Here is a 9,278-nt window from a genome sequence, read left to right as displayed (position 1 = left end):
AGAGGAGACGGAGAGCTCCCCGCCCGGCGCTGGAGAAAGAGGTAAGTTTAACCCCTCCCTCTCCATCCAGCCCGGCGGGAGTGGGACCCTGAGGGTGGGGGCACCCTCAGGGCACTATAGTGACAGGAAAACTAGTATGTTTTCCTGGCACTATAGTGGTCCTTTAACACTTTATTTACCATCCGACCGGTCCCAGAAAAGGATGTGAGAAATGAAAAGTATTTCTAAAATCCAATAAAATTATTATAAGATATATATCATGATCACTTAGAGGCAAGTTAAAACAGGTGTACGAAACAAGCCATGAACATTCAAAGGTGATTTACTAAGCCGTGAGTTATCATCAATTGACCAGAGAATTTAAGTTCAACCGACAATTCCCCAAAATTCACAATTTATTGAATAACACTGTGGCAAATAAATCACATAATAAATATCTGGTAGTTTTAAGAAGAAAAAATACTTAAAACCTCTCTTTTTGAGAGTCTATAAGGAAGGGATACTACACTGTATCTGGTTTCTTACCGATGGAGTACAGGAGATAAGTGAATCTGTGGCCAAATTTGCTGAAATAGCTAAAATATACAACTCCAAATTGGCTATTTAGTAGGAGCTTATCATCTGTTACCAGTACTTAGCCCATCCCTTCACTAACCCAATAATAACTTTTAAAGAATGGGATCTGTCTCTGTTTATGTTACAGAAATTAAGCTCACAGTCTAGGCAATTTGCAAATTTTTGCTTCCAATTGAATTAAAGCACAGAAACTCTGCAGAGTATACGTGGTTAAACAGCTGTGAGAAATTGGGAGCAGATAGAAATTCTAGTGACCCATGCGGACTCTGTGAATTATATATTGCAACATCTAATGCCATAATTGATTAGCAAAGAGGAGAGGATCTGGATGGAAGACCACACATGTACACAAGTCTGTTGAACAATGCATATAATAATGTCTGCATTGCCAATCTAATTTCTCTTACCTTAGTAGAGAATAAAAGCTAATTACAGGAGGTTGCTCACAGCTGGTGCTAGCTTGGCCCCATGGATTCTGTAATTGTTGCACACGGCTTTAATTTGATTGTGTGAGGCACAACACATACCCGGCCTGTCCCTTCTATATTAACTGTTACATTATAACGATTTACGTGAATAATTGGTTTTAATTCCCCAGATGTATGAAATTGTAAAGTTATTATTTTCAATGCACAAATTATAGTCAAAGAAGCCCCACATTTCAGCCAAGGTGTGAGTCTGTATATAATATATATAACATTCAGATATCAGTCCACTAACTCAACTATAAACTAGCTTCAATGCCTACAAAATTACATTTCAATAAAAAACAAAACAAAATTTTAAAAAACTCCAGTCCTAAGCAAAAATAATAGAAATTTTGTTACAGTATATGATCCTAAATTTCATAAACCTGCCACAATGTCAATGTACCCCAATTTTTGACCGGCCACAATGTCAATGTACCCCAATTTTTGGCCTGCCACAATGTCAATGTACCCCAATGTTTGGACTGTACTGTTCTAGTAACCCAATGCCTGTTCTTATGAGATTAACCTACTTACCTGAGATAGCCACCATTCTGGAGCTCCCCTTACTTTTGCCAAGTCAAATGTTTTTATATCTAATATGTGGTGGGTGATAAATCAGGTCATTTTCAAAAGTAGATATGCGCTCAGTGACAACTTTGATACAGCCGTCTCACATGTAAAATACAGAAATAGAAAAACACCAATAGTGTAATCCGATAAAAGATCCTATACTTGGGTATAGTATTAAATGAAATACTTTTAAAAGGGAGCTGATTTTTCATCCACCACATATCCCTGACACGGGTTGTATTGTCATAAGCTGAGAGACGAGAGCTATTAGATAGCTTCCCACTTGTGAGTGTATTTTCAAAAATCTCACCCTTGGTTATACAATATTACACTATTGCTTTTTTGTGTGCTAATTGTCATTTCATACCCCCGAAACCGTACGTCAAAGAAGAACTCGGACTATTTGTGTATACCATTTACAAAGACGCGTTTCGGTTTATGCTATATAATATGATTGAATTGCATTCGTATTATTACTTGATGCAACCTGTTTTTTCCTTTATTGTATTTTTTTTCTAATTACTTTGGATTGTTAGGGTATCAAAGTTTCAATGTCTGCTGCCTTTGGAGTCAGCGCTAGATCACTTTTTCTTTTTCTACAAAGTTGATGTTTAACCCTCTTCTCTTTTCTGCTTACATACTGAAAACACAGACCATCAAACGTTCCTTTTCACTTCTAACAGTATCTCACTAAATATTTATTTATTTGCTTTTTACTCAGTTGGTTTTGGACCAGCTAGCCTGTGATGCCCTTTAATGCTATTTTTAAGAACACCATACCTGTCGTACCAAGCCATGTTATATCAACCCTTTACCTCATTTCATTAAAACCCTGCACCTACAGCAATAGCCCCGTGCGTGTTGTATAATAAACTCCAAATATGGTGCATTAAAGTGTCCCTGTCACAATTTATGCAATTGTAGACAATATTTATTTTTCGGTGCTAAAGGGGACTCAGGGCTTACAATAAAATTAGTCCATAAGCAGATTTCCCCTACAGCACCTCTGGGATCTACTGTTATTATTATTATTATCGCCATTTATATAGCGCCAACAGATTCCATAGCGCTTACTGTTAATATAATAGCTTATCAGCCTTGCTTTAGTTTTACGTTTCCATGCACCCTGTCTGTTTTTTCATTTATTGGTAAATCATTTAGAAAACACGACAATGTATGTTTTTTTATTAGTCTGAATTAATTCTAAACGTTGTTGTGATTTTTGGAAATCTGCCTGGTATAGTGCTGGTTTCAGGAGGAGCTTAATCAAATATATGTAGGTAGGTCATTACATTTACCCTTGGGGTGAAACCTCTTTTTGCCACTTAGCAACACCCCTGAGTAAAGCTAACAATAACCCAACAATATCAAAAGAAAAACAAAATAATATAGAAGAGATGAGAAAAAGAATGTACACAGAGAGCGGTGGAGGTTGACTGGCAGTAATTGTTTGGAGCAGTAACCCCTGACTTGGAGTATATCTATAGGATTCTGTTACTATGGTAATCCATCTAACAAAACTAGACTATTTGGAACTGTTTGAGAGAGTCCGGAACATCGTTGTCAACTTATCCTAGGTATCTAGATTTAACCAGGCAACTGTACTTACTGTATGCAAATGTAGATTAGAACATTCTCTTGCCTGTGTGGAAATGTCCATTGCCAAAATAACTGCAGATTCCTTATAAATACCAATAAGCACGTTATTTGGCCTATTGTATTTGTTTTACAATACCACCTACTGCAACATACTACATGTATGTTCGGTAAAGTTGTGCTAAGTTACCTTATTTTGTAATCCATTGGAAGGGTTGTGACAGAAAGGGATAACATAACATAACATTTTACTTTATATCAAGCCAATATTTCTACAAAATTAGGAATTAGTAAATGAATTTAAAAAAAACAAAACCGGGTTAGGTCAGGGGCTGAGCTAGCTGGAGAACAGTAAAGACGCATGGAGAAGAGCTCCGTGCTCCAAAATCGATAAAACGCACAAAATTGGCGGAATTTGGGTGCTTACCATACCCTCACCTTACCTATCGACTGCTGAAGACACGATGGGCAAGAAGAATAAAAAATTAAAGCCGGACAAGCCGCCATTCAGCCGCGACATCGGCGAACTCCTGCGGAACTCTCAGAAGGCCGCATGGGAGAAAATGGCGCTGGGGGAAGACACATACTCTGACTCTTCAGGCGACTTCTACCCAGACCTGGGTGAGGGCGCACAGAGAACCCGACCCCCAGAACCTGTGTCCCAGTCACCCCCGGCAGAGGAACCGGCCACAGCAGCCTTGCTCACCAAGATGTTCACCGAACTCAGGCAGGACCTGGCAGCGGACCGGGCAAGCTTTAAAGAGGCCATAGAGGGGGCCACCACAAGGCTCACCCACCTGGAGGCCCAGACAAGCACCCAGGACCAGCGCCTGCATAACCTGGAACGGAAAATGGAAGACCTCCATAAACAGCAGCAGAGCACCATAGAGAAGATGGAAGCCTCAGAGGATCATAGGAGAAGAAACAACTTGAAGATAAGGGGGATACCCGACAACGTAGGGCTCACTGACCTCCCACATTATGTGAGACGCTTAACTGCCACACTTTTGCAACCTAAACAAGCTAAACTTGTAAAGTTTGACGGAGTGTTCAGACTGCCCAAGCCAAAAACAGAGAGTACAAATGCCACGGCCGATGTTATAGTCAAATTCCAGACACACCAAGACAAGTCAGCCCTATTGGCAGCAACACGGGGAAAAACCCCCTTAACATTTGAAGACTCTCTACTACAACTATTCCCTGACCTCACAAGATCCACCTTAAGCTGGCGGAAAACGCTCCAACCTAATCTACAAATCTTGAGATCGCACAACATCCTGTACCGCTGGGGCACACCTCGGATACTTACATTCACCGCCAACGGATCTGACTACCGGGTGAAAAACCCACAAGATCTGGACACCTACCTGGGCCACCTAGGCCTGAAGACCCCGCAAGCGGAAGTCGCGACCACCTCCATAAGGCTGAACCCCACCACGGCCAAGGAGTTCGTACCCAGGTCAGCCAGACATGCCACAGCAGCAGACAACGCGTCCTGACAACACCAGACTCGTTGCTGTAATTTCCACCTCATTAGAGGCCACAAAACCCGCCATTGAAATATGTGACTGAGATCACTACGAGTTTTACTGTTTTTTTTATCTTTTTATTGTTTTTTATGCGTTAAACTGTTTTTCTCCTTTTTTTTTGCTTGCTGGACTTTATTGTACCACACTGATGCGGAGCAAGTAACTCCGCCTGGACTCACTGTAAGGAAATGCTAACGCGGCTCCATTTGAGGGCCTTTACATTGTTCTCATATGTTAAGCCTTGTTTCCCCTCCCCCTCTTTCACAGTCCCACAGCTAAATCCTCAGACAACCTGAGGGGAGTAACTAGCTGAGGGCCGCGCTCTTAGAACAGAGCAGCCCACCTAGTTGTCGACCGGCCCTCTCCCATAAGGTCCGCCAGGCCCACACAGGCCCCAACCCCCCCCCCCTGTATTGAAGCACCCAACAGGTAAACTTTAGAACCCGAGGGGGGCTATCATCCTCCCCCTGGAGCACTCAAGCCCACATACCAGATTTACCCCAATCCTGCGGGTGCCCGGGCGCTAGGGAGACCACCTTAATCACCTTGCAACAATCACCTGCTGCTACCTTAACACTCATGACCATCTCGGCATACGACCACACAGAAGATAGCCTATATACCCCCATCCTTATGCAAACACCGTATGGGCTAAGGCTTTCCCTGTGGCCTCTGCACTGATAGCATCGCCATACCAATCTGCTGAGAGGGTATAATCATTAGGTATAATCATTAGGTATGCTCATTAGTTACAATTTTTTAATATAACTCTCTTTACCTGACGGTGCTGCCAGGACTAGGATCATCCCCGAGTTTCTCGGTCTGCCAAAACCGACTATATATACTCAGATGTTCTTACAGACAACACCCAGAACATTCATCTAAATGCTCATAATATCAGTTCATGTTTTATAGCTCTGTTACCTCCTATATGCATTATGCATGCCTGTAAAAAAACAAAAAAACAAATGAGCAGTATTTCATGTACAAATGTTTAGACCTCACTAATTCTTTTACTTCTCTGTAATATTCTGTATATTGTGCAATTTTCGAACCTATACGTGCACAGCAAAAATAAAGAATTAAAAAAAAAAAAACCAAAAAAACAAAACCATAAAAATTTTTTTGTAGATATCTCTTTTAGTATTGTGTACACAATGGTGCTGTTTTGTCCTATTACCCTATGTTCGCTATATCTATCCCTTGCTTAGTGTGAATGTTACTCATGACTTCTTTTATTGAAAAACTCAGTAGTGAAGGAGTTAAGATTTAGTCTCTGACACAAACAGTTTTTTTTCCATTTCTCATAAGTTCCACATCTCAATAAAATACATTTCAGGCTTTTCAAATATTTCATTAACAACACTCTAATTGTTTTCCTCTTTTTATGATTCAAAAAGTCAAATATCTCATAAAAATATGCTGTAATATTTAACATTTGAAGTAGAAGATTTTGGATGACACAACCCGCAAGTGTGCGGCCCACAATGAATATATTTGCGGCCCGCCTGCCCTGAGGCCCATTTGTGCTGTGGCTGCGACCAGCCGCAAGACAGGAAAGATATTTCCTGTCTGATTCTTGTCTTCCCACCCACTGCCGATCGCATGCTCCCGCGGTCGCAAGAGCGCAGAGTGTCTGGCTGTCTGCGGAGCCTTCACTCCTGCTCGCAGTGCCAGAGGACGGTGACTCATCTTAAGCAATGGGAAGAGGGGTTTGGGGGCCTCCTGTGTAGTGTGTTAAATTGGGGAAGGGGGCAGTGTATTAAATTAGGGAAGGGTATGGGCAGTGTATTCATTTGAGGGAGGGAGCAGGCCAGTGTATTAAATTGGGGAGGGGGTCAGTGTATTAATTTGAGGGAGAAAGGGGGCAGTGTCTTAAATTGGGGGCAGTGTATTTGAGTGGTGATGGTGAGGCAGTGTATTAATTTGGGGAGGGAGGGGGGCAGTGTATTAGAGTGATGAGGGGCAGTGTATTTGGAGTGGGAGGGTGGCAGTGTATTAAATTGGCAAAGGAGGCGGCAATGTATTAGGTTGGTGATGGTGGGGCAGTGCAGTGGTGTATTTTAGATAAGTGCTGCCCTAGGCATAACAAAACTAGCACCCCCTCCAATCTAAATTTGCCCCACCCCTACCCGTTTACAACGAACATGCAGTTTGTCTGACAGATACACACTGACACACCTACTCACTGACAGGCACACAGTCTCAGATACAAATACAGTGACATACATTCACTGTCAGACACACATCTTCACTCGCAGACACAAAATGACAGAAACACACTCACTTACAGACACACTGACAGACACACACACTTTCACTGACAGACACACATTCACTCACAGACACTGACAAGCACACACACATTCACTGACAAACAGACACACACATTCACTCACTCACAGACACACACACACACACATTCACTGACAGGCACACTCTGACAGACACGCTGCCAGATACACTCATTCACTCAGACACACACACACACATATTCACTCACAGACACACACTGACAGACACACACATTCATTAATTCATTCACAGACACACTGGCAGACACACACTGATAGATACACTTACACTCACTCACTCACAGACACACACACATTTACTCACAGACACCCTGATACAGATACTCTCACACACTTACAAAGTATATATATATATAAATTTTCATTTTAATCCACCCAGCCTCCCTACCTTTGGAAGAGCTGAAGTGGATTCTTCCCTGGTGTCCAGTGGGACTTGCTGGGATGGCTGCTGCTGGACTGCTCCAATGCTTGCTGCTGCTGGGCATGTGGGCAGGCCGGCGCACAGTAAAGGTAGCAAGGGAGCTGTATTCCTTCTGCTCAGCTCCCTCGCTGGCAGCTTAGTGATGCAGAGAGCCGGAGTGACATCATATTCCGACTCCCAGCATCAATGGGAGGGAGCTGAGTAGAAGATCTCAGAGGGCCATGGTCCCTCGTGATCTGCCCGCAAGATGAGCACTTGAAAGCCTCGGTGGGGCCTTGAGGTGGCCAGCTGGCCAGATCTTCGGCCCCCCATGAAAGAGGCTAACAAGGCATCTACCAGGGCGCTTGGGGGCTGCATTTTTTGCCGCCCCCGACTAAAGGAGCTGCCCAAGGCAAATGCCTTGTTAGCCTTGTGGGAAATACACCACTGGGGCAGTGTATTAGAGTGGTGGAAGGAGAGGTAGTTTATTAAATTGGGGGGATGAAGAGCAATGTATTCAGTTAGAATGGAGGGAGGAGGGGCATTGTATTAGATTGGGTGAAGAGGGCAGTGTATTACAGTGGAGGGTGTATTGGATTTGGGGGCAGTGTATTAGATTGGGTCTGCATGGAGGTGCTGAACGCTCCCCATGGAGATGCTGATTGGTCGTGCAGCTTTTTGCCACACATGCACAATAGTCTCCCAAGGCTTTCCTATGGGAAAGCATTAGATTGGCTGATATCATCAAGTTTGATGATCTCAGCCAAAGTGAAGAAGAACACACTCATAGGACTTCAAAATCAACAAGATAACGTCATTTGTTTTTTACAGCTGTGCAACAGCATACATTCACCATTTCAGTCCCATTACTAAGCTTTTCTTAATATGTCAAGGTAGTTGGACTAAAACATTGGTTATATGCAAATGCACGTCTGCTTAAAATAAATTTGCGAGGGAGCTGAGCAGAAGAACTCAGAGGACCGTGCCCCCTCGTGCTCTGCCCACAAGATGAGCACCTGGAAGCCATTTTGAAGCCCTATGAGTGCTTTCTTTCACGTTTGAGTGATAGTTTTCAGTTTTAAGTTTGTTTTTCCTGCTTTCATATCTGCACACTATGCTGGCGCGATGCATTATGGGGCTGGTACAGAATTATTTTCCAGGGCTGCTTTTCATTCCCAGTCCGCCCCTGATCATTACGCATGTTTATTGCCCTAAGTATAAAAAAAGTTAACAAACGTTTAACATCAACAATCCTTCTTTTTTTTTTTCAACCCAACCTTCAGGCTAGCAATGCATCATGGTAGTTGTAGTTCTGCAACAGCTGGATGTCTGCTATTTACCCTCTTCTGATTTAAAGTAATACAATAAAATGTGTATGTGTATATATATATATATATATGCATTTTCTTTTACGATTCTAAACACTGATTTGTATTCTGCCAATCCGCCTGGATTGTGACACATTGTGTAGCTGCACTCTCTCACATATAAAATTTGTAAAAACGTTGTAAAGTTACATAGTATGGCATAAAGGGAAATGGGGTAATTGGTAATTACGGTAAGTGCATTTCGCTCCAAACCATATTCATAATGGGAGAGAAATACACATGGGATTGGGGAACAAGTTTGGGGCCATTTATATTCCTAATATGGAATGGACATTGGCTTGTGACACTCTGCAGTGAATTGTTTATTGAACTGTGTAATATTGTGAATGAATAGACCGTGAGCTGAGACATGATCCTCATTACTGTATCCTGGGACAAAACAGGGTCAGATTAACCCACTGAGAGCAAAGAAAGGGTTAAAACGGATTATTGAT

This window comes from Pelobates fuscus, chromosome 7 (genome assembly GCF_036172605.1).
Source record: "Pelobates fuscus isolate aPelFus1 chromosome 7, aPelFus1.pri, whole genome shotgun sequence".
Classification (NCBI taxonomy): domain Eukaryota; kingdom Metazoa; phylum Chordata; class Amphibia; order Anura; family Pelobatidae; genus Pelobates; species Pelobates fuscus.
Note: the sequence above shows the minus strand (reverse complement) of the source record.